Source organism: Silurus aristotelis (assembly GCF_946808225.1).
Source record: "Silurus aristotelis genome assembly, chromosome: 25".
Classification (NCBI taxonomy): Eukaryota; Metazoa; Chordata; class Actinopteri; order Siluriformes; family Siluridae; genus Silurus; species Silurus aristotelis.
Window position 1 is genome coordinate 6,184,790 of NC_139598.1, and position 26,644 is coordinate 6,211,433.

Genomic DNA, 26,644 nt, shown 5'->3' on the forward strand with positions numbered 1-26,644 from the left:
TTAAAATGGCTTAAAATGCTTTTTTTTTAATAGTTTTGATGGTTTTTATACTTGCGACATGATTGTGTTGGTATTAAGAGGTGGATTGCACGGCCTGCCACTGTTCAACGGTAAATCATTTCAGACTGTTAATTAAATTGGACAATTTCAAGAGTGTTTATTTCTAACAAAACCTCACTGGGATGTTTTACTGTGTGCATCACTCCGCTAGTCTGCATCTCCTACAGTAAGTAATTTTCCTCTTTCTTGTTTGGAACAGTTCCCACAGTATTTATGTGTAGTGTACTGAACATCATCAACAGACATGGCAAACAATGCCTTTCAGAAACTTCAGATTTTTTTTGTGTTGAAAATCTAAAATCTTTTTCAGTAAAGATTGATAGAGCAAGAAGGGGTGAACATTTTACTGGATCAACATGAAATACAATTCAACATGAGCTGGCTAACAAACTACAGTAGCTAAAGGACTAAAGAAAGGAAGTAGCAGAGATAAAAATAAAGATAATATTTAGCCATAATATGTCTAAAAAGTCAAATACTCAATATTGAGTCTGTAAAACCGATATTTGAAGGAAGAAGAATTCCATGTATGTTATAGTGTCTATAGATTTATTTAATTATAATCAGCATCTTGACATATTGCATATTTACAGGCCTTATAAAAGAAACATGCCAAACCCTGTAGCTCTAAGATATGATAAATGTGTTAAAAGTCAGGGTTAACTAGTCTTTTATACAGTCAGAAACAAACCGTTGAGGAGCTAATTTTATCTAAGCCACGTAATTAAAATACAATTTTTGCCTTTTGTAGTATTGTATAGATTTCTGTAGAATATTATACAAAGCCAGTCATATTAACTTTAACCAATAAGTCATGCTGAGGGCCTGGTATAGCTAAAAATAAGTTATTTATTGTATTTTTGGAGTTATTCAATTCTAGTGGGTGTTTCCATAGCTTGTATAACATTTATTTGTGTATTGACTTTCCATCAATATAAATCACTTCAGAGATTTCCGTCTGGAAATAATATTTAAAAATATATATATTGCTTCTGAACATCATTCCAGACATTGTTTTTTTTCCTTAACTCATAAACCACAACCTCAAACACAATTTATTCATCCACCCAGAGGCCATTTCAATTCGGTTCATATCTTTACTGCCCATCACCCCTCCATGCCCCCCATAAATACATGGCCACCAATGGGAAATTTCCTATTCGCACTCCGTTAATATTTAATCAAGACAACAGAGTCTCAAATGAAATTAGCGAGTGTGCATGCTAGATCATATTGTCAGATCTGCCGCCTCGTCCTGTGTTTCGCTATCAATTACAACTTTGACTTTAAAACTCATTTGTGCCGAATTGGCAATTTGATTTGGGGGGGCGAAGCACTCACTTGATTTCCCTCTGCCATTAATTTAATTTAGGTGGCCCTGTTCACTACATTGTGAGTCACCTGTTTCCCAAAGCTCATCTCAGCACTTCGGATTAACGCTGGTGTTCAGTTCCGGCAAGAAAATCTCTTCAGACACTATCAGATTCAGGGTGGTCATGGCTCGCACTAACACGATCTTTAATTAGCAGTGACTGTGTATAAAGTTGGCTCAAACCAATGTGCAATTTATAGCATTTCCAGTCGAGTAATTACATGGATTAGATATGAACGAAAATGAAAGTACCTTACCTAACGTATCTGATCAGCTGGCATGACAAGCAGCCTAAGAAATGCAACTCAAACAAAGTGAGTGGGCTTGGCAATGCTCAGAAAACCATATTTGGGAATAAAATCTGGCAATCTGCAAACAGGCATTACCTGGGTGTGACTAAACCAAGCAAAGAAATACCAGAATAGTAGTGTGCATTGTAACAGGTATCCGATGAAACCAAACAAAGATGAGCGTTTACATTAAAATGTATGCCATTTGGCCGATGCCCTTATTCAGAGTGACATACAACTGAAGAGTTGAGGGTTAAGGTAGGTTACATTGGTTAACTTTGGCACATAGTGGGTGCTCATACAGGATCGCAGCTGTAAACATTTGTAGACAGAGATGATTTAAGGGCGTTGTAAGAAAATTTACAAAGTAAAATGACAACATGACCTGTATAGTTAGATTTGTGTAAAGATAAAGTAACACTCCTCATGCATTTGGGTGGACAGCATGCAGCAGTAGGAGTGGTGATGCCATAGATTTGTTATATAAGGAACAATCTCCATTCAACCCATCTTTCTGTATCTAAGACTGAAAATAGATATAATAGGAGAAAAATGACATTTTGGAAAACTCTGCTGTTTTTTTCTATTTTATAACAGTATCTGTCAACTACTGTAGATATCCACATTCTCTCACAGCAGCTAGCTAAAAAAAATGAAATTAAACAAACTAAAGAACACTTTTTCAGTGGTTAAAAACGGAAGAATTGTAATGGCAAAAGCCTTTTAGCCTTTAATGAACATCATTATAGTTCAAGTGTCAGGAAGACCAAAAGTCATTTTTCTATACGTTCTGGTTTTAGTGTTATGGAAAGGAAGACAGTAGTGCAAATGGTAATGTATGCACCTTTTTCTTAATGCTCTGTGTAATGTGTTTTTGCAGTTTTGAGACTAGTGTGCCACAGATCTGATCACTTTCACCAAATGTCATCCCTCAAACACCTTAAAACCTGGCAGTAGAACTCACTATTGACAGTGTAGCACCTGGGTACAAATTCTCAATGCACAATACTGTGAATTGGTCAAGCTACGGACCTGCGTCACCTTTTTTGATCAAGGAGATGATGGCCACTTCCACTGCGAAGACTGTTGCTTCGTCTCACGGTTATACAACAAAGTTTCCGCACTGGTAAAGATACTCGTCATGAAGGACAGGCTGACAGAGTTCTTGACAGACTTTGACATGGTGTTCCTTCTGCTCCTGGGTCAGCAGCCTAGGGATGAACTTGGCAGCAACGGCGCATGTTCAAATCACGCATGAGCTGTCCATGATGAAATCGCAAACGTGATCAGAATAGCACCAGTTGCACAGCTGCCAATGTATATATATATATATATATATATATATATATATATATATATATATATATATATATATATATATATATATATATATATATATATATATACACATACAGTACAGACCAAAGGTTTATATATATTATATATACAGTACAGAGCAAAAGTGGAATTATATACATAACAAATAATGAACTGAAAATGTGTCATATTGTAGATTCTTCAAAGTAGGCATCAAGATAATGCCAAGAGTGTGCAAAGCAGTAATCTAAGCAAAAGGTGGCTACTTTGAAGAACCTACAATATGACATATTTTCAGTTGTTTCACACTTTTTTGTTATGTATATAATTCCACATGTGTTAATTCATAGTTTTGATGCCTTCAGTGTGACTCTACAATTTTCATAGTCATGAAAATAAAGAAAACTCTTTGAAAGAGAAGGTGTGTCCAAACTTTTGGTCTGTACTGTATATATATACACGTGTATATTAATACAGGTAACAAGTGGAGAACAGTGAAGCCTCTTAAAGAAGAAGTTAGAGGTCTGTGAGAGCCAGAAATCTTGCTTTTTTGTAGGTAACCAAATACTTATTTCCACCATAATTTGCAAATAAATTCTTTAAAAATCAGACAATGTGATTTTGTGGATTTTTTTTTCTCGTTTTGTCTCTCATAGTTGAAGTGTACCAATGATGAAAATTACAGGCCTCTCTCATCTCTCATATATATATATATAAAAAAAAAAAAAATGATTCTTTGGCTGGAAACATGTCCAAATTTGCCAGTTCAAACAGGGGCACTAAATATACCTGAAATCGGGTTCATTACAGCAAATATTTAGCATAGCATATTACTTGAAATGCACTGGGTATAACTGGCTATAGTTTACTGTACATACAGTAAATGATAAGCAGTAGGAATAAGCATTTCGAAGTGTCATAGCTGGTGGTGTAAAGTGTTTAGGTAAATGTCCTTCATTACTTTATTGAAGTGATTTTTTGCCCATTTTCTAGTTTCTAGTTCTTCTCAATTCTTTCTGATTAAATGCATATACTTATACTACACTTTATTTAATTGACAATGACATTATCATTTACATTTTACATTCCTTTTTTGCACCAACAATTATTATGAGTTTAATACTTACATATTGTCAAAATTGGATACTCTAAGACCTTTAGGAGCTCGGCTGTTTCTGGAGAGAAGCGTAAAGCTGTAGCTTTCTTTTATAAATCTGATCAAACTGGAGACCCTTCAGAGATATAAAGGATACCATACTACACTATAGGTACTTAAGATTAACATATGATTGATAATGATGTTGGGTGCGCATGAAACAGTTGTGTTTTGTAAAAATATTTAACTTTGGGTGAAATATATATATATATTATATATCTATATATTACGGCACAAATTTTATTTGATATGAAGATACAGTTTTGCCTGTAAGTCCTGGTTTTTACATGCCACCTCTCATATGCAAATGCTCCTGTGTACTTGACCTTGAATTTTTGAAAGGAAGCTTGAATCTTTAATGCCCTTGCCAGGCTAATCGAATACTAAAACACTGTTTTCCCTCAAGGCAAAACTTCTGAGAGTTTTGCACTATGTGTAACAGAGATTCTGACATTAATAATGTGTACGGAGAAACCAAAATCTGAAGATCGGATTAGAATATGGCCTCTGGATACGATGCAACGAGCTGATTAAATATATTTTGTATCCTGAGTCTGTCTAAAAATGATGAGCATGCAAAGTGACGGCTGTTTGTAAATTTTGGGAACGGGGTGGGGTAAGGCGCCGCACAAATGGCTTGTGAGCGTTTCAATTTGTCAAGCCTGAGTTAAAGCAGAATGATGGATGGAGAGATGGAGCGTGGCGTGCGCTGAAATTTTATTACAGCAAACATTTCTGAATAAAGACTTTTGAGGCCGCTTGCTTTGAATTACCGTGCATACTGCAACCTCATCTACTTTTGAATTCCCTAATGAAGGAAACTTTGAGGCGAAAATGTGATCAAATTTCACTCTGTATTTAAAGGCTTCAGTGTGTATGTAGAGATGATCATTTGTACATGTTAATATGTTAATCTATACACAACAAAGCACACACTGAAGTCATACAATCAATACCCCGTTGTGATACACTATACATGTGTAAATAAACAATTCTCCTCTTTCTGGACAAATGGAAGAGCTGTTTGTCAGGATGAAGTAAATTTCCCATTACCTAGTCACATGTCGATGTCCCTATATTATAACCTGTACAGGAGTCTCATCCACCGTACACCATTTTGTCCTTCATGGTTGTTCTTTCTAGATGCTTCCTTGCTTTAGATTCCACCATCTAAATTTTTATTTTAATTTTATTTTTGCATTTTTGTTGGTTACTGTTTATCTCATATGTTTGCACTATAATAAATTGATCTGCATCCACTTTCACTTGTATTACATAACACTTAATTATTACGTATCAGACACATCACCATTAATTGTGCATCTCTCTCATCACATTTACATAGCAATAGTTTATTTACATTTAATCAAAATATTTTCTGAACTTAGCTAATTATTACATGTTACATGTTTACAACAAGAGGATATTATTGGAACACATTAGGTATACATAAATAACAAGCCAATGAACAACACATAATTAATTAAATATATGATATACACAGAATTTGCACAATTATTTATAATAAATAATATACTACAATAAATGATATGCTTAACTAAAAATAATATAGATAAGCGGCCAGCTATTTACTTCCCAGCTTAGCTAATGTGCTCCAGTAACAGTCCCATGTTGTAGTGTATTTATTTTTGATCCCAAAAAAAGCAGTTTTTAGATTTCAAATAATTTTTTTGTTACGTTATTTCAAACAATATGTGCAAGATTGAAATATCTGCACACAAGCTGGCAACCAAAGCTAGCACGTAGATAGGCAGATAAAAACATAATGCAAATAAGCTAATTAGGTGTTTATGCTACATAACCTATTCTAATGGAAGGCTCTTGGATTTAGCAAATTTATTTGCTAGATAGTTTTAGAAAAATTGTCTTCTGAATTATTTGAAGATTTAAAGAATTGTAGCATATGCAATTAAGTATATATTAATCGCTAGTCAGCCAACAAATATAAAATTAGGTATTAGTGTAGTTAGCTGACTAGCTTTTTATGTTTAATTAATATTCTCCAGTGACCAATGACAATCTAGTTGCTAATCTAGTTTGCAAGCTAGCTGTTGAGATTTTTGTTTTTAATTTATTAACATAATTATAAATTATTAAAAGCATTGAGACATTAGACTTTTTTAACCATATGTGATGGTTGAAACTATTACCAAAACTATTACCTCAAAGTGGAGAGTACACAATTGTATAAGGTTTTGTGTTTAGGATGTGAGGATGCAATAGCATCAAAATTTATCTTCACTTGAACTAGGAGACCTAAACCTCTTCCAGCATGACAATGCCCTTGTGCACAAAACCAGCTCCAGCAAGATATGGTTTACATGGGACCCTAATGAATGCCTCTTGTATTAGAATTCTGACTGAATATAATTATAATATATATTTTTTAACACAATTTAGAAGTGTGTTTTAATTTTCTTTTTTCTTCGTTTAGTGATAATTCTTATGCATGTGTAACTAGCTAAATAATGCTGCTAAATATTCATAGGAATGGATATAAAGCTGTATTTGCCAAACATGTAAACAAACATCTCATTTGCTCTAATACAGCAAATATTGCGACAGTGGAAATTGTGCACGTCATTCCTACAGCACTGGGCAAAATAAAATGACCCAAACCCATAACACCAAAACAGAAAGTTTTTAATGGTTTAAAAACATGTGCACAGCCATTTTTAGATCTCTCCAGAGATGTTCATTCTGGTTTAAGCCTGGGCTCTGGCTGGGCCACTCAAGGACATTCACAGAGTCTGGTAGCTACTCCTATGTTATCTTAGCTGTGTGATTAGGGTCTTTGTCCTGGTCAAAGAAGAACCGTCGCACTAGTCTGAGGTCCAGAGTGCTCTGGAGCAAGTTTTCATCAAGGATGTCTCTTTACATTGATCATCTTTCCCTCGATCCTGACTGGTCTCCCAGTTCCTGCCACTAAAAAACATCCCCGCAGCATGATGCTGCCTCCACCATGCTTCACTGTAGGGATGGTATTGGCCAGGGGATGAGCAGTGCCTGGTTTTCTCCAGACATGATGCTTGGTATTCAAGCCAAAGAGCTCAAAAAGTGTTTGTCATGGTCTGAGAGTCCTTAAGGCAAACTTTAGGCAGGCCTTCATGTGCCTTTTAATGAGGAGTGGCTTCCGTCTGGCCGCTCTACCATACATGCCTGATTGGTGGAGTTTTGCAGAGATGTTTGTTGTTCTGGAAGGTCCTCTTCTCTGCACAGAGAAATGCATCTAGCTCTTTCAGAGTTACTATCAGATTCTTGGTCACCTCCCTGACAAAGGCCCTGATCACTTATTTTGGCCACGTCGCCCGTTCTAGGAAGAGTCCTCGTCGTTCCAAACTTCTTCAATTTACGGATTAAAGAGGCCACTGTGCTCATCAGGACCTTCAAAGCTGCAGAAATTTTTCTGTATGCTTGCCCAGATCTGTGCTTCAATCCAATCCTGTTTCGGAGGTCTACAGACAATTCTTTGGACTTTATGGCTTGGTTTGTTCTCTGACATTAAACACACTGTTAACTGTGGGACCTTATAAAGACTGGTGTGTGCCTTCAAATCATGTCCAATTAACTGATTTCACCACAGGTGGACTTCAATCAAGGTGTAGAAACATCTCAAGGATGATTAGTGGGAAAAGGGTGTACCTGAGCTCAATTTTGAGTGTCATGGCAAAGGCTGTGAATACTTATATACATGTGATTTTATTTATTTTTTTATTTTTTTTTTATTTGTAATAAATTTGCAAAGATTTCAAAGAAAGTTCTTTAACGTTGTCATTATGGGGTATTGTTTGTAGAATTTTATAGAAAATAATGAATTTAATCCATTTCAGAATAAGGCTATAACATGACAAAATGTGGAAAAAGTAAAGCGCTGTGAATACTTGCCAAATGCGCTGTACATCAAGCATTTGTTTGCATGCAAGACGACTATTTAAGTGAATTTCTATTTTCTCCCAGTTTACAGCAGTAAAAGTATATTAATAAATGGTGGCATAAAAGCTCTCAGGAGTGTATTTGTGTTTAGCAGTGCATATAAGGGTGCTATCAAGTTATGCCTGTTATACGGAAAGACTATCATGTTATCCAGGGTTCAGTCTTCTTATTGTCTAAACATTGTATTGTTAGCTAGCTCAACCTAAGAACATAGACTGTGCCCTCAAAAGTCCTTATACTTACATAGCTAGCTAAACCAAGCTGTTCATTGAATCATATCACTTCAGGATGTCTGAGAGTCACCTGAATTTTGCTTTATTGTTTGTCACCAGAGTCATCTTTTGTTTTGTTCCATTTGAGGCAATCTGTAATTGGTTTGAAAGAAGTAAGACATATAGTATTTTTTCTTCAATTTCAGAAACTAAATTCACTTACAAACTAAGAGCAAATGATTGATTTCAAAGAATTCTCTCTCTCTCTCTCTCTCTCTCTCTCTCTCTCACTCTCTCTCTCTCTCTCTCCTTTGTTTCTCTCTCTCTACAATACACAATCCTTCACACATGCACATATTCCAAATCCAACAAGGTGAAAAATCTCAATAAAACACAATAACATGCATATTATTTTGTTATTTCAGTTACGGAGTGAAAATAATGCAGCACATGCCAATCATCCTCTTGAGTTTGACCCAGCTATAAATAAAAATGCAGTAATTAATGCCATTGATTCACATCCGTGCGAGTTCTGACTCTGAGAAATTCAATTGCTTTCTATCACATTTTCAAACTTCGACTCGTTCTCGTAGTGCCATAACTCAGTTAGCTTTGAGGCTGAAGTTGAAACCGGGCGACTTTGTGTGTGATTGATGCAAACGCAGCAGACAGGCTATTAAAAAAAAACAAAAAAAAAACGGTGGCTTTCATATCCTCAACAACGGCAATAAAAATATTCCGAGAGCCGCATCCAAGATGGCTCGGTTAAAGGAGAGAGTTATTAGGATGTTCAATATACTGTGTATACAACAGACATCAGCCGTGGCACTTATGACAAATAGATATAATATAAAAGGTAAATTTTGCTTGCCCTTTATTATGAACAGAGATCCATGTTAATGGCCGTGTTATTAAAACCATAATGGAACTGTAATTATTTAGCTATCAGATGTGATTTAAATTAAATTGCTCTGTAATGATATGGGCTTCAGGCAGAGACGGTGGGTCATTATTTGAAATAACATAACACTCTTCCTGTAATTACAAAGCATTTGAACAAGTTCTTTAACTTGAAAAAAAAAAAAAAAAGAGGAACAGATCATATCCAGGAATGGAGGAAAAACATTATGAAATAAGAGGAAGCAAATATTAAACATCATAATAAAGAAGTGTTTATTCTTTTTAACAGCTTTATTGGTTTCAAGTTAAACTTTAATAGTCCTTGATTTGATGAGGATTAGCAGTAAGTGTGCATCCTAAAATATTGAAGATACATTATCGCAATCTTATAATATTATACACGGAGTCACAGATTAGTTCGCTACGCAGATCTCGTACTTAATTACTTATAAATTCAGTGTAAAATGCTTGCAGATGAAGGCTCTCATGGTCTGACTGCTGCAAACACGTTCAAACTATTTTCAGTACAATTCTTGACAGGTAGTAGTTGATTCCTATTTTGATCCGAGGCTGTAAAGTGGTTGTGGCATAATTTAAACCACACTCAACAATAAAAAAAGTTTTTCTAAAACACCAGTTGTACCAAAAATAGGCTCAAATTAAATTTCAGTATAGCCAATTTTTGTTTTAAAGTGGAAATGTGCAAAAAGTATTTATTCAGTTTATCAGGTATTAAAAATTAAATCTGAACACATTCTGTATACCGTATTTTTCGAACTTTAAGCCGCTACTTTTTTCCCACGTTTTGAACCCCACGGCTTTAACAACGAAGCGGCTAATTTATTAATTTTTCCTGGGTTTTTCGCGGTTTCACAAACTTTAAGCCAAGAAACTGAGCGACATAACATTAGACCAATGAAATTTCCGAACGGAAACGAAAAAAACGCACCTCACCTGTGTTATAAGCTGCACAGCTTCGGGAGAAGCACGACGATGCCAAAAGATAAACTCCCGAGAGAAATAGTTGTGAAAGGAAGGAGCAAGACAGTGAACAATGACTTTCTTGGTTGGCTACTGTTTAGATACAAGCCGTTGTAACGCGTTGAGTCTGGGTGAAGGGAGAGCTCGCTAACTCCAGTTGCAACAGAAATCATATAAGCACAGATAGCTTTCCAAAACTCCTGCTTTTTTTTTTTCTTGGCAACAGCGTTATGGGTTAGTCAAAGAAACTTGGAAATCAGCATCAGAAAATAATAAGGACATAATCCTCAGTCTTACACACATGCAGTAATAGCGGAAAAATGCAGTTGCATGCTATTCCCAAAATACCTCTATGTTACACCGTGTGTAACGTGTCTTTCGTTAAAGCCTGTGTAAAGTACATTAGTGTAGACACCTGCGGCTTATAGACAGGTGCGGCTTATTTATGTTAAAAATAAAAATATTTGTAAAATTCAGTGGGTGCGGCTTATAGTCCGGAAATTACAGTAATAAATTTTTTTTTCATATAAATATGATGCCTATTATTTATTATTGTGTGAAATTATTGTATAGATCTATAGGCTACGGTCATAGTGCAAAATAAGCAGTGCACCCTGCAAATGAACCCTTAGGTGTTCTCTACATTTGTTCAGACAGGGAGTGAAAACGCTGAAATTCTGCTACTCAATAGGCCCAATGTTGCAATATTACAACTAAAAACTTACACAAATGTCAAAAATGTGAAACCTACATTCTACAACAATATATATAAATGGTGATTTTCTTTTAAATATTTTATTGATTTTTCTATATTTGGGTCTTGAGGGTTGATATTGGACCAAATTACTGTATATTGGTTAATCATGTAAACTTACATATTTGCCCTGGTGGTCTAGTGGTTAAGATGCAGTGCTCCCACCGCTGCGACCCGGGTTCGATTCCCGGTCAGGGAACCATCCCCAGCCACTCTTAGTGCCGGTCCCAAGCCCGGATAAATTGGGGAGGGTTGCGTTAGGAAGGGCATCCAGCGTAAAACATATGCCAAATCAAACGTGCGGAGGATCCGCTGTGGCGACCCCTAACGGGAGAAGCCGAAAAGAAAGTAGTTTTATGTAAACTTACATATTTCATATATATTTGGTGAGAATAATGGTTTACATACACTTACTGTAAAAGCTTGCTTGCAAAAAGCTACTGTAATGTTTACAAAACAATCAATCAATATAAAAGGCTGAAAAAAGATAAGGTAATACATATAAACTAGTTGATCCACATTATTCACATTAGCAGTCTATTCTGTCCATTAAGGTAATCACAGGATGAGAAAATCAGTAAAGAAACAAATAAGTTACCTTAAAGACAATCTAAATTCCACCTGAACCACATTAACATCCTCTCATTGTTAGAGGCCTTTATGTGATTGAAACACCCTTTTTTTAAAAACTTGGTTAAAATACAATCACAATAACTAACAGAATTGTTAAGCTCAAGTACATACAGTCGTATGTACTTTAGCTTAACAATTCTCTGACTCCGTATATCTTTTGTTTTGGAGTAATACATTTTAGCTAACCTTATTTATATAATAGGAAAGCTAACTTGATATGGTAGTTTTAGTTAGCATAGTGATTAAAGGTTGAGGGAATATAATTAGCTTGTGTTAACTTTGTGGAGAGACAAAGGCTAACCCAAAAATGATGAACATTTCAAATGATGTCTACTCAAAAGGAGACCACACAAAATAATTGTTTCCTTTACTTGAACTTGGAGATCAAAAATTGTTCCAGCATGACAGCTCCATGAAAATATTGTTCAGATGGGCTAGAGTGAAAGATCTGGAGTGGCCTGCTACAAAGAGTGTGGCTGAATAAACACAAATCTTCACAACACTCCAAAATCTAGTGGAATCTTCCCAGAAAAGTGAAGGTTATTAAAAAGTAAATAAACTAAATGTGGAATTGGATGTTTAACAAACACATACAAACCTTTGCCCATTTAGTGTATTTAATTGTGTTTATTACAGGAAAACATGTCCAGGTGAAATTGAAACGGTTTTACACTATCATCACATCTTCTCCTATCATAACATAAAAATACATTTTGGTTAAAACTTTAGAAAAATCTCCTTCAGTGTTTTTTTTTTTCCCTTTATTATTTCAAATATTTTACAATAATACTAAAGACCTTCAAATGGACACATGTGGAATTATGAAATTATTCAACAAAAAACTGTTTAACCTAATAGATTATGTTTTATGTTTGTGATTCTACAAAGTAGCCAACTTTTGCTTTGATAACAGCTTTGCACACTCTTGGCATGCTGTCGTTCCGGACTATTTATTTCAATTTAATTTAATTCAATTTAATTCAATTCAATTCAATTCATTTTTATTTGTATAGCACTTTTAACAATGAACATTGTCTCAAAGCAGCTTTAAAAAGTCAGTATGTTGTTTATAAGTAAGTTTGTCCCTGATGAGCAAGCCGGTGGTGACTGTGGCAAGGAAAAAATCCCAGAGAGACTAATGAGGTAGTCACCTGGAATGGTTTCCCATTAATCTTGTGGAGTTTCTTAGATCTGTTGAGTGCTTGTTGGCTGCTTTTCCTTCACTCTGAAGTCCAACCCATCACACAACATCTTAACTGGATTTAGATCTGGTGATTGTGGAGGCCTGGTCATCTGATGCAGCACTCCGTCACTTTCTTGAACACATAACCGTTACATAATCATAGCTTAATTCTAACTGTTAGTAATAAATAGCTGTTAATAATAAATGCGTTTGCGGTCATTGTCCTGTATGCCAAATACATATGAGATTTATTTTATTGCACTTGGCAGACACCTTTATCTAGAACAACTTATAACTCTGCAACTGAGGGTTAAGGGCCTTGATCAGGGGCTAAATAATGGCAGTTTAGTGGTGCTGGGTTTTAATAAAGTCTAAGGAAGATATTTCTTATGCATATGGCATTTTGTAAATATGGTTTATATGCTACAAATTCTGCATATAAAATCTTTGCTTTAGACACCCTTTACTGAGGAAAAAAATTTACAGTACAGAAACATCTTAAGATACATTTTTGGACTGTAAGGACCCCTGGTGTACCTCTGAGGATGTCTTTACATTGTCTTTTTACCTTGTTGAACAGCAATATTTTATTTATATAAACAGTCAGAAAATCACACAAGCCTGAGCTTTTTTTTAATGATTTAGACATGAAGGTTGAACAGTGCCCCAAACTGGTGGCAACAAACTTCTCTGCATCAGTAGTGTTAAAGCTCTAGTGCAAAAAAATAAAGCAGTATCAAATATACTTTATCTGGTGAAGGGATAACCTTCATAAATATAGCATCACTTTTCTATACTTTTGTTCTGGAAATCTGTATGAAGTGACAGACATCATGAAAACATGCACTAAGCCTAAAAAAATCATAACCATTATAGTCTTCATACAATATCTGCAATATGAACTCAGCCACAATTGGCAATAAAAACCGATCAAGGTGACTATTTTTGTATCAGTTCATCTCAAAACCATCATGAGCAGCTGTCAGAGTAACATTCACTGGATATCAGCTGAGACTTGAGAGCTTTAACTATATTGCTGCATTCAGTTTTTAGCAATGGATATTTCCATGTAATAGAGGAGAAGGTGGCTGGAAGTACAGATTTACCAACGTGAGAAACATGATCGATGTACAGTACATAAACACTGGATATCTTTTTCAAAATTTTTTTTAAGGCAAACTGTTGGACATAAAACACAGGTAAGGATGATTATGTGACAATCATGTGACTCATATGAGCTGATGAATAATGCATCTTATCTGCAGCTGCCTCTTTAGATTATATAGCAGCATAACATTTTTATTTCATTTTATACAGTACAGACCAAAAGTTTGGACACACCTTCTCATTTAAAGAGTTTTCTTTATTTTCATGACTATGAAAATTGTAGAGTCACACTGAAGGCATCAAAACTATGAATTAACACATATGGAATTATATACATAACAAAAAAGTGTGAAACAACTGAAAATATGTCATTTTGTAGGTTCTTCAAAGTAGCCACCTTTTGCTTAGATTACTGCTTTGCACACTCTTGGCATTCTCTTGATGCCTACTTTGAAGAACCTACAATATGACATATTTTCAGTTCACTTTTTTGTTATGTATATAATTCCACATGTGTTAATTCATAGTTTTGATGCCTTCAGTGTGAATCTACAATTTTCATAGTCATGAAAATAAAGAAAACTCTTTGAATGAGCAGGTGTGTCCAAACTTTTGGTCTGTACTATATATATATAATATATATAAACTTTTGGTCTGTACTGTATGTATAATATATACAGTACAGACCAAACGTTTGGACACACAAGGTGTGTCCAAACTTTTGGTCTGTACTGTATATCAATTTAATTGCTATTTATTTTATAGGGTTTAAGAGGTGGTGAATACTTTCCCTTAACAGTAGCTTTTACAATAATACCTGCAAAACCCATGCTAATATTGTCCTAATACCTCTCGTTAATATAATCAGTAATAATAGCTATGACAGAAATACCCCAAAGTACATTTCCATACAGTGTAATCCTCAATGTAGATATGTGATTAGGTGTGTCTAAAAATATTCTAGATAAAACCTGATAATGGGTTCTAAAATATTCTTGAAGATACATAAATCATTTCTGTTTTTTGTTTCACGTTCAGGAATGTTGACAGTATTGCGGTGTTTGTCCTAAATAGGACATGAACTCCACTGCTTCAGGATGAGAAGAAAATACCATGGCAGTGTTGGGAGCAAATGTTTCAGGTGGGCATTAAAGTCTTGGCACTAATAAGTGGCATCTGTGACTACACCCACCCTGAACTTGGCAAATAAAGCCATTTTCCGAGCATGTTGCCAAGCTATTTTAATTTGCAGCCTGGGTCTAATACAAAGAACTGTCTTTTATTCTATGAGTTGTTACATATTTCAAACTAAATTTATACTACAATGAATATGACTTGCATACATCACATACGCATTAAACTTAATATAGATATTGATTTTGACACTCACTTTTAAACTACATTATTTGCTTTTCTTTTCTGTCCAACGTGGTTCACTAGTTCATCCTTATCTATATAGTGTATCACGTCTCAATGTTTTGAAACCCTGTGCTTCAGGATTAAAGTAGAATACCATTAAAGTAGAAAGTCAGTGTATATATTATATATACACATTATATATGGAACATTTACTTTTGCACTATGCTCTATTCTACATACTGAAATTAAGAATTTAACAATGAATTGACAGTGTACTTCAATAAATATATTAGCATTCATAAATACATAAATGCATTTGTTTTGAAAAAGGTTTGAGTTATCATTCCTCTTGTTCTCTGGAAACTCCAGAGTTTTACATCTCGCTGATTACTCTAGTTTAGATAATATTCATAACTTAATTTTACACTCGACCTTTTTTTAGTGTTAGCCGAGGTTTTTAATACGATGTTCACACTCTTCGGGGTGTCAGTGACTCGTTCGCAGTCAGAGAAACTTGGTGAAAGTTCGCACATGCTTCATCACAACAGGGAAGAAAATGGCATCTTTCTAATAAGGCTCTTTTTTGTAACTCATTTTCCCCCTCCTCCTCTCGTACAAATGAACAGTCCTGAATCGGCTTTGCACTTTGCATTTGCACCTGTCTAAACTGTGTCTACGATGTGAGAAACACCTGAGACGAACAAATCAAAACAAAGCTTCAAATGACAAACACACACACTGTTCACTTATACATTTTAGGTTTATAATGGAATAACTATAGCATCCACTATATTGACAAACGTTTGTAGACACCTGACCATAAAATTCAAATGTGATTTTTGAACATCTCATTCCACATTTGTCCCCATTTGCTGTTATAAAAAACTCTACCCTCCTGAGAAGATGCCCCACTACTTGATTCTGGAGTGTGATTGTGGAGATTTGTGCTTATTTAGCCACAAGGGTGTTAGTAAAGTCAGGTACTGATGTAGAGTGTTCGAGACATGGGGTGTAGTGTGTTAAATTATCCCAAATGTTTTGAATAGGGTTGTGGTCTGAACTCCATAGCAGGCCACTTTAGATCTTCCACTCCAACCCATGTTAAGCATAACTTTATTAAGCTGGCTTTGTGCACAGGAGCATCATCAAGCTGGAACAGGTCTGGATCTCCTAGTGTAGTTTAAAGAAATCGAAAATCTAATGCTAACACATCCAGAGACGTCGTATACAATTGTGTGCTAACTTTCTAAGACATTGTGGGAAAGAACCACATATGGCTGGGAAAGTCAGATGCCCCAATAATTTTGACCGTTTATTGTATAATTTAATAAAATAAAATAAATGCAATGTCAAAAGAATACTTATAATCTACATTTTGAGCTGCTATCTATTTTTAAATTCTGAATTATATGACTGCGATTTTTACCTTAATAATTAGAAGAAAAATAGCCCTTGGTTTATAGCAATTATTAAAAGGTACATTAAATATTTTTAAAGCATATTTTTTGGTTGCCAAATTTCTTTAAAAGAAATAAAGCACCTTGCCAAGACATGCTGTTGTTGAAAAAATGTGGGTGTTAAAATCAACATTGTATTGTGTCATATGGAGTTATCATACTACTGATGATCTTACTGTAACAATAAAACCGGTTAGGTTTTGCTCCTTATTGTGTGTGTGTGTGTGTGTGTGTGTGTGTGTGTGTGTGTGTGTGTGTGTGTGTGTGTGTGTGTGTGTGTGTAAAAAGAAGGACCTGGGAGACAGCTGACTTTTGACAACACTTTCTTATTTCTTTCTTCTTTTTGCTTCTTTTTGCCTGCAAGCATTTTTCAGCATGTGCCACTTGCATATCTTAGACAAAATCTACAGAAAATTTGAAGCCACTCGCAGGTTTAACTTGAAGGTGAGTGTGATGTGTTTGTAGCAGTTCTGTGTCCCTGCCTGGGCCATAGCCTCAGTAAAAAGACATATCACACATATAGGTTGGCGTTAATCACACACAGGTGAGAGGCATCACAAATCACGACCTGCTTTCTCTCTACTTGACCCTTTCCCCTGCTGCTACACTTTCCACTGCATCTATACACTCCACTTCCTGCTTTTTCATTCCACATTAAATGCTAGCATATACATGACAGTCAGTCATTGTGTGTGTGTGTGTGTGTGTGTGTGTGTGTGTGTGTGTGTGTGTGCGTGCGTGTGTGTATCAAAAAGGTTTTCTGAGGCACTTATCCCCTCTCCCGACCTGCAGCATTTTGAGTGTTCTTGCTACATGTCTTCTTGTGTCAGGTTTTTCCTTCTCGAGAGGTTTCCCTTAAAATAAAGGTCAGGAAAAGCCAGTTTCTGAAATGAAATGGACAGATCTTAGCTGTTGGCTTGCCTTTAGTACCACATACACGCACATGCACAAACACTCGCTCACACACACACACACACACACACACACACACACACACACACACACACACACACACAGAGAGAGAGAAAAAGTATTCTAGATTTATTTAGGGAAGAATGAACACAAGCATGTGTGTGTGTGCGTGTGTGTGTGTGTGTGTGTGTGTGTGTGTGTGTATGTGTGTAAAGCTTGTTTGATTTCCCATGTTGATGAGTGTGACTAACCTGAGGCTTGAACACTGCCTCCAGTTAAGAACCAGGGCACTACATGAACCTGTATTTTAAGAATTTATATAAGGCCGTGTGGAATGCTACAAACATTTTAAAGCAACGTTAATCAGCAATGAGAATTGCGGAAAAATTTTATTGAACATTTAAAGCACATACAGGAAGTTAAAAAGGACGTGACAATACAATTACAATTTGTGCTTATTTTTTTCATTTTTTTGCTTATCAGCAAAAATGTTTAAATATAAAATTAGCAAAAAAAATATCTGAAAGTAAAAGAAAAATTTAGCAGGATAACCAAGGAGTGGCTCTGTAAAAAGCATATCAAGGTTCTGGCGTGGCCTAGCCAGTCTCCAGACCTAAACCCAATAGAGAATCTTTGGAGGAGCTCAAACTCTGTGTTTCTCAGCGACAGGCCAGAAACCTGACTGATCTAGAGAAGATGTGATGCTCTAAGTATGTGGATATGTTTGTGTTTTGTGGATATTATCTTTTGGGCTACAAAATGTTGAATGCTTTTTACGGTTAATATATAAGACATTACACAATACTGTATATGGACAAATGTAAAGGGAAGCATTTTCCATTCATATTTTATTCTTTTCCAATTGTATAGGATGTCTTTGGATGCAGTAGAATGAAATGTTCCCTTCACTTGAACTAGGAGATCCAAGACTGTTCCAGCATGACAATGTCCCTGTGCACAAAGTGAGCTCCAGGAAGTTTGTACTGCACTGGATGTTAGCAAGCGCCAGCAAGGGTTTTTCCTACATTTTTGTTTTGTGATGCATACTGTAGGTGTGGCAAAAAAAATAAAAAATCTCTAAACTTATCTAAAACTTCTAAACTAAAATTAGGAGAAATTTTGTAAATAATTATTTGAAATAAAAATAGATAAAAAAAATAATAATAATAATAATTAACTAATAATATAAAAATTATAAAAAAATATCTATCTATCTATCTATCTATCTATCTATCTATCTATCTATCTATCTATCTATCTATCTATCTATCTATCTATCTATCTATCTATCTATCTATCTATCTATTTATTTATTTATTTTATGCATATACTGTCTTGCATAAACTCAGAATTTGCAAAGAAAAAAAAGTCACATCTCTCAATATCTTTCAGTGCCTTCTATGCAGACATACTTCATTTCTATAATGTTATTTACCTAAAGTACATCACATATGTATTTATTGTGCATGACTACTATGCCTTGACTACTCTGCTCAGGTTGTGTGTGTTAAATCTGTTATGCAAGATTTGCTCAAGTATTCATTCCTTAATTTCCAACCAGCACTTTAATGCTTGTTTAGCACACATTTTCTCTGTAATTAACACTTCCTCCCACTCACTTCCTTATTCAATTTGCAATGACAGGCTGCTGTAGCTGTTGTTTTTAATTGCACCCATGGTGCTGCTTTACCGATGTTAATTGTGTTTTGTGTGCACTGTGATGCTGTAGCAATATCCCCAAGTGTAGCCAAGCTCAGAACAACAACAATCAGGAACAACGATGCAACATCACTAAGTATGAGTGCGCTCTTCCTGTTCTTATGATTAATACAGTATAAAAATCATTCCACTTTGAGCTTTTATCGATCTCGGGAGGAAGCGGGATCATAATCACGGCTCGAATACACAGAATATGATTATACACGTTCATTTACATACCCTACACCATACTGTATATTTACACAGTAGACTACTACACCAAATTCCTCACAGGTGCTTGAAGCCAGTGTTTGTTCTAACAGCTAATCTGAGGCAGTCCTTTGTTCTTTATATTTGGTATATTTTCCTAGATCTCTATATATTTTATTAATTTTTTTTCTCTTTATTGGTTTGGATTCATGTACCATCTCCAAATCTGGTTGAAGACCTTTGATTTTCTTGCATCAAAATAGGGCAGTTTTGAAAACCCATAAGGCTGAAGATATTCCACATGCATTTAATGTAGTGATACATGGAGTCATGCACTTTCATGTAATGATTCATATTTTTCATTTTCTTAACTGCCAAACCTTCAAAACACATGACTGCTTTGGTTTGGTGTGTACAAGCATCTCATTTGTTAAAGGCCCCTGAAAAATCACTGCTCTTACTAAATGAGAACTTGAGTTGTGTCTAAAATTACTCACTCATTCACTCATTTAGTTGAGTTCACTATATGGGAAGAAGGGAATGAAAATGACTAAGCCAACATTGGACCTTGGACATAAATATCATGTGTCAGAAAGGTGTATTGTTAAGGTGTATATATTTATAAAAACAGTATGTATATAAAACAGTAGTTTATATATTTTTTCACTGTTCATTTGTCAGTCCTTTATTGTATTTTCATAACAAAGAGAAATAAATGGTTTAAATTAAGAAAATAATACAATTGAAATAAAGATCAACAAGAATAAACAATTATAAGAACATACAATATATATACAAATAATTAATAAAGAAGGTTTCCTGTCAGTGTCCTCAAGCTGACTCCAAAGGTAAACTGCATAATATGCACCTAGTTTTTCTAATTTTCTAATTTTGGTTTTGGAGAAACTTTTTTTACCTGGAAAAAGGTGTCTCCTGTTTCATGATTGAAAATAATCAGTTGGAAAGTGTACATCAATTATACATTCGAAATCAGATGCATTGTGGGTATAAACAATAGGACAAATGTAGGGAATGAACCTCACTCAGAAATAGGCCATCACTACAAAATGACCGACACCTGATATAATACACTATATAGGCGATAGAGAGTGGTTTGTAGTCACAGCTATGGTGTTGAGTCTGAATTATAGCTGCACTGATTTTGAATGAACTGGTAAGTGTCAAGCATTAAAGAAACAAACGAATGAGTCTTTCATTTAGTCCAGATGTGTTTTATTGGTTAACTGAGAGAAGAAGGGGGTGGAGCCATGCTAAAATAAGGCAGACATGTAAGAAATGGGGTGTGCTGTGTATACAGTGCATAGGGGTGCTGCACATGGGGTACGTAGTGGATTTATTTTTGTATTTAACCCTTTTTTTTTAGAGGGGGAGGAATGCCAACCATGATCTTGCATACTCCTGAGCAAATGTTCATTTAACAAGAACTTTATATTTGGGCACACAAACCTGACTTTGAATGAACTTCAGTTCTTGCGAATGTACTGTAGGTCCTGCTTTTTTTTAACTCAACAGCCAACAAAACTTCAGGAAAATATATTTGAATAATTAGATTTTTAAGTTTTAACAGGAAAAAGTTCAAGCATCGGTTTATGAACTGGTAATTGTTGTAGAACAAGAATTTGCTGACTCACTGACGTCGACTCGGCTGATGTATGCATGCAGTTTATTTAGTTTGACACCATTTCAAGAAAAAGACAGAGAGGGAGAAAGAGTGAGTAAAAAAAAGAAAAAAAATCTAAAATTACCCTTAGACAAGTCTGTGGTTGTGTTGTTCAGACCATAATTTGCAAAACAAATGACTCATGGCTTTTTGTATTATTATTGAAAACTACTTTATGTGCATATGTAGTTTATATGTAATAAATAATTTATTTATTTATTTATTTATTTATTTATTTATTTATTTATTTATTTATTTATTTATTTATTTATTTATTATTTGTGCCTTTTTTAATGACCACTCTTTTAAAACTAGCCCATCCTGATGTAACTAACAGGAAGAATAAATAAGTAAATTAGTGAATGACTCTAATTAAATTTGATTTACTGGGATGAATCGCATCTTTCATTGCTAATTCAAAGTACCTGTGCTGTTCACCCTGTGGGTTTCTGTGAAAGGTATTAACATTGTACTTGATTATCATTGTTGGAGCCCAAACATCATGGTACAGATACTACAACAACTGTATATATTTATACATTTATAATTATTGCATATTTACACACGCACTTCACATGCCCCTAACAAAAGGCATGCAATTTTCCAATCAGACATACATATTAGAACATAAAATTTAAAGTGAATGTTAGCATCATTTCCAAGAACAGGAGAAATCTCAATGACTTTGAACATGGTGTCGCTGCTGGTGCTAGACAGTCTGTTTTTTCATGCAGTATTTTAGAAACTGCTGATTTGGGGGATTTTTCACACTATAGAGTTTAGACAAAATGGTGTGAAAAACATCAGGAAAAAACATCCAGTGAGCCACAGGCAGGTCTGCAGGTATGCTGTTGATGAGACGGGTCAGAGTAGAACGGCTAGACTAATCCAAGCTGACAAGAAGGTTGCAGTAACTCACCTAATCACTCTGTCACACTTTATAGTGACACGCTCACACACACACACACACACACACACACACACACACACACACACACACACACACACACACACACACATACACACACACACACACACACACACACACACACATTATAGAAATTTAAATATAGGAAATGTTGAAATGATTCAAATAACGTATGTACTTTCCTTTATTCATTTGTTACCCATAATACAGTTCCTGTTAAAAGTTTGAAAACACAGAGCCTTTTATTGTTTTTGAGAGTCACCTGCATGTTTATTTAGTGTGTATGCAAATTTAATTTAATAGTATGATGAAGATTCACTCTGACAAAAATAAATATCTGAATGATTAGATGTTTAACTTTGTTTTCAAGAAAACATCCTCCCTTAGCACGAATAACAGCTTTTAGACACTGTTGTTATCTGGACAGTTAGTTTCTCCAAAAAGCTGAAAAACTTTTTTGCAAAACTTGCACAAGGTGGTCTTCAGTAGTTGGAGATTTCTTTCTGACCTTCTGATGCAGTTCATCCCAGAGCAGTTCAATAGGATTTCAGTTCAGTGACTGGGCAGGCCATGCAATGGTAGATAACACTCTCTATGTTTTACTGTAGGTTTGAGGCAGTCTGCTAGCACCTTCTCTACACTCTTATATAAGTTCTTCTGTTAGAGACCAAAATGTCAGCTCTGTCCACAGAACTTTCTTCAAGTCATTTACTGTCCAATTCTTGTGTGATTTTTGCTTTGTACTTAGTTAGTTGGATATAAACAAACGGAACAATGTTTCATTTAACATTTGACAGGCAATGCATATTTAGAATAGATCCTGAAAAAAGGTAGAAAATAAATAAATTGTCTTGGGATGATATTGTTCTGTGTTACTGTTTGTCAGTTATCCTAATATTCTTAATACTTCTGACTTGAAAATATATACAATCAAGCAAACAAAAAAAACCCAGACAAATAGACAAACAGATTTATTTATTTATTTGTTTGTTCATTTATTGTACTTGCAGGGCTTTAGGCTTATCTAGCAGAATCAAATGAGTCTTAAAAGCATAAACATTTCAAAACACACACTTCTGCTCATCACACTGCACTAAGGAAAATGTTATTTTAAGGATCAAACTAACTGAGACATTCCATTACAGACGTATTGTACAAACAATCAGCACTAAATACCTAGTCGTGTGTACATGTCTTTAACATTCAATCAGACAATCTGAAATCTATTCCACTGAGTGCACACATTTGTCAAAAAGAGAGCTATCGAACACTCGCCTGCTATAACGTTAACCCAGTAACTAATTATATCATTAATCATTTGCAGAACAAAATCAGAACAAAAATAGAACAAACCAAAATAGCAAACAAAAAAAATTGAGAAAACACTTCCTGCTGTTTTGTTGTGTGAATGAGACGCAAATAACAACCTGTAGCATTGATAAAATTTAAATGGAATAATAGAAATAAATGTATTATTATTGTTGTTGTTGATATTAGATGTTGTATGGTTTAGAGACAGTGGCATTAAGTAAAAGACAGGAGGTGGAGCTGGAGGTAGCAGAGCTGAAGATGCTGAGGTTTTCGTTGGGAGTGACGACGATGGACAGGATTAGAAATGAGTTTATTAGAGGGACAGCGCATGTAGGACGTTTTGGAGACAAGGTGAGGGAGATGAGATTGAAATGGTTTGGACATGTGCAGAGGAGGGACATAAGTTATATTGGTAGAAGAATGTTGAGGATGGAGCTGCCAGGTAGGAGGAAAAGAGGAAGACCAAGGAGGGAGTTCATGGATGTGGTGAAGGAAGACATGCAGGTAGTTGGTGTGAAAGAGGCAGATGTAGAGGACAGGGGGGTATGGAGACGGATGATCCGCTGTGGCGACCTCTAAAGGAAGCAGCCGAAAGAGGAAGAAGAAGATTATTGTTGTTGGTGGTGATGTATTATTATTGTTGTTATTAGTTTTTTATTATTTGTTTATTCATTTATTTATTTGCTTTATTCTGAGTAAATGATTCGTATATTTTTTACTTTGATTCATTTGATATAAATTTCTAAATAAATCTTTTTATCATCCCGAGTGGAAGAATAACAGGTCAGTTCAGTCTTCTGATAAATTCTGATTTATCTTTATATTTTTGGTGAATAAAATAACATTTTATTTCATGATAATCATGTTTATTTGTTTGTTTTTCTCTTCTCAAGTCTTATATTTTGTACCGGCATCATACTATACATTCCCATCCTACACTTACACACTACATGTAGGTGTAATACTGTAATAGAGCACAACCATATCAAGCGGGAACATACACACCTCATACATTCACACATGATTTTTGTAGCCCCTGGATACGAATGTGAAGCCATCCTAGTTTTGCAATAATGCACAATCTAATTACAAGGAACATACCTGCGTACACACACACACACACACACACACACACACACACACACACACACACACACACACACACACACACACACACACACACACACACAGATATTCCTATGTTAATCAAATGAAGCTTCCCAGGTGCAAATTGTTTTTACTCAGTGATGTTATGAGGAAACAACCTGGAACTTTCCTGGATTAATACGAATCTGCGATGGAGATGTGTGCATCAGATCTACTGTATGAATCACCAAAGCCACTTTCCTATTCTGACTGAAAGAAGACAAATTATAGGTGACGCTATGTTCCCTCCGCTGGAGGCTTGCCAAAGTGCTTGCTTAGTTGACAGTCATAAATGGAGGCAGACAGAAATTTTAGAAGATTTTAGTCACCGTTAATTGTGTCGCAGTGAGACAGCTAGCAATTTTATTAACAGACACTTGACTTTTTGTAGATGGCTTTGAAATATGTTTTAATATCTCTGTAAGTCTATAGTTGACTGCTGAAGGAAAAAAAATAAGAAGGCAGACATATAAACCTCATGCACCAGATAGGTACTGTATGATGAGCTAATTTGGTCTATACACACAATCCAGCTGATATTTGTCAGCAATTTTTATTGGATATTGAATTTCAGAGCTTTACATTTGTAGTGAATATCAAATATTCTATGATAACTATAATCTAGGAGAGGATTGGCCACTAAATAAACTTTGTTTCGGCTTCTCCCATCAGTGGTCGCCACAGCGGATCATCCACATGTTTGATTTGGCATGTTTTTACGCTGGATGCCCTTCCGAACACAACTTTCCCCATTTATCCGGGCTTGGGACCGGCACTAAGAGTGGCTGGGGTTGGTTCACTGACCAGGGATCGATCCCCGGCCACAGCGGTGAGAGCGCCGCATCCTAACCACTAGACCACCAGGGGACCTTCACAAAATCATTAAATCAACCAATAAAATGCCTGTATTGTGTTACATGATCAGGATCTGTGGTTAAAGACATACAGTAACAAACTTCGTTAACCCAAATGGTTTATTTCCCAATTAAAATGTTGACAATTAAACGTTTTCCAGAACGTGTGAAGGTTAACATAACATGTGAACGAATGTTAAATATTGGACTTTTACATTTATTCTTTATCAACATAGAATACAGTATATTCACTTTAAGTGTAAAGTGATGATATATTTGTATTTATATATCAGTAGCTGCAATTGAATTTAATCCCAACCTGGGAAATGGTAGCTCATGGTTTAAGATGCTGGTCTTCCGATTGGAGTTTAAATTCCAGACTCATAAAATTGCTGTTTCTAGGCCCTTTAACACTCAAATGCTCAGTTGTATGAATAAAAAAATGTTAATCGATCTGGATTTGGACATCTGCCAAAAATATATAATATATATATATATATATATATATATATATATATATATATATATATATATATATATATATATATATATATATATATATATATATATGTGTCTGGTTTGAACCCAAATTTACAGTTCTGCAAAAACTATTATTTTGCATCTCACAGTTCCTCAACCTCAGCTACATCGCACAAGTTCATAATTAGATTCAAGTAGAGATACATCGGACATTATTTCTTTCATCTCTTTTTCTTCTTATTATTGTTGTTGTTATTGCTATTTTCAATATTATTGTTTGTAACATAAAAAGCTAAAAAGAAAGAGTCCTCATAGCTACATACACCATATAGAGGAATACACTATATAAACAACTATTTTTGGACACCGGAATATTTTTATGTTAAGATTTTTTAAGATTGTTTAATAAACATCTAATTGCACATTGTCATAATTTGCTATCCCAATAATTCTGTTCATATAGTTTATCTTGAATATACCTTGTATTTATATTATAGGATGACAATAAATTAAATCTATAATTATAAAATCTTTTCGTAGACATTATCACTCATTTCAAGCTTTCTTATACTATTAGCTAAGAATTTTGCTTCTTCAAATAAATTCTTAAAATGTGCAACATGAATGACAAAAATAATTACCTCAAGCTTATAATATTATATTATACTAATAGCTTTTAATAATCTTGT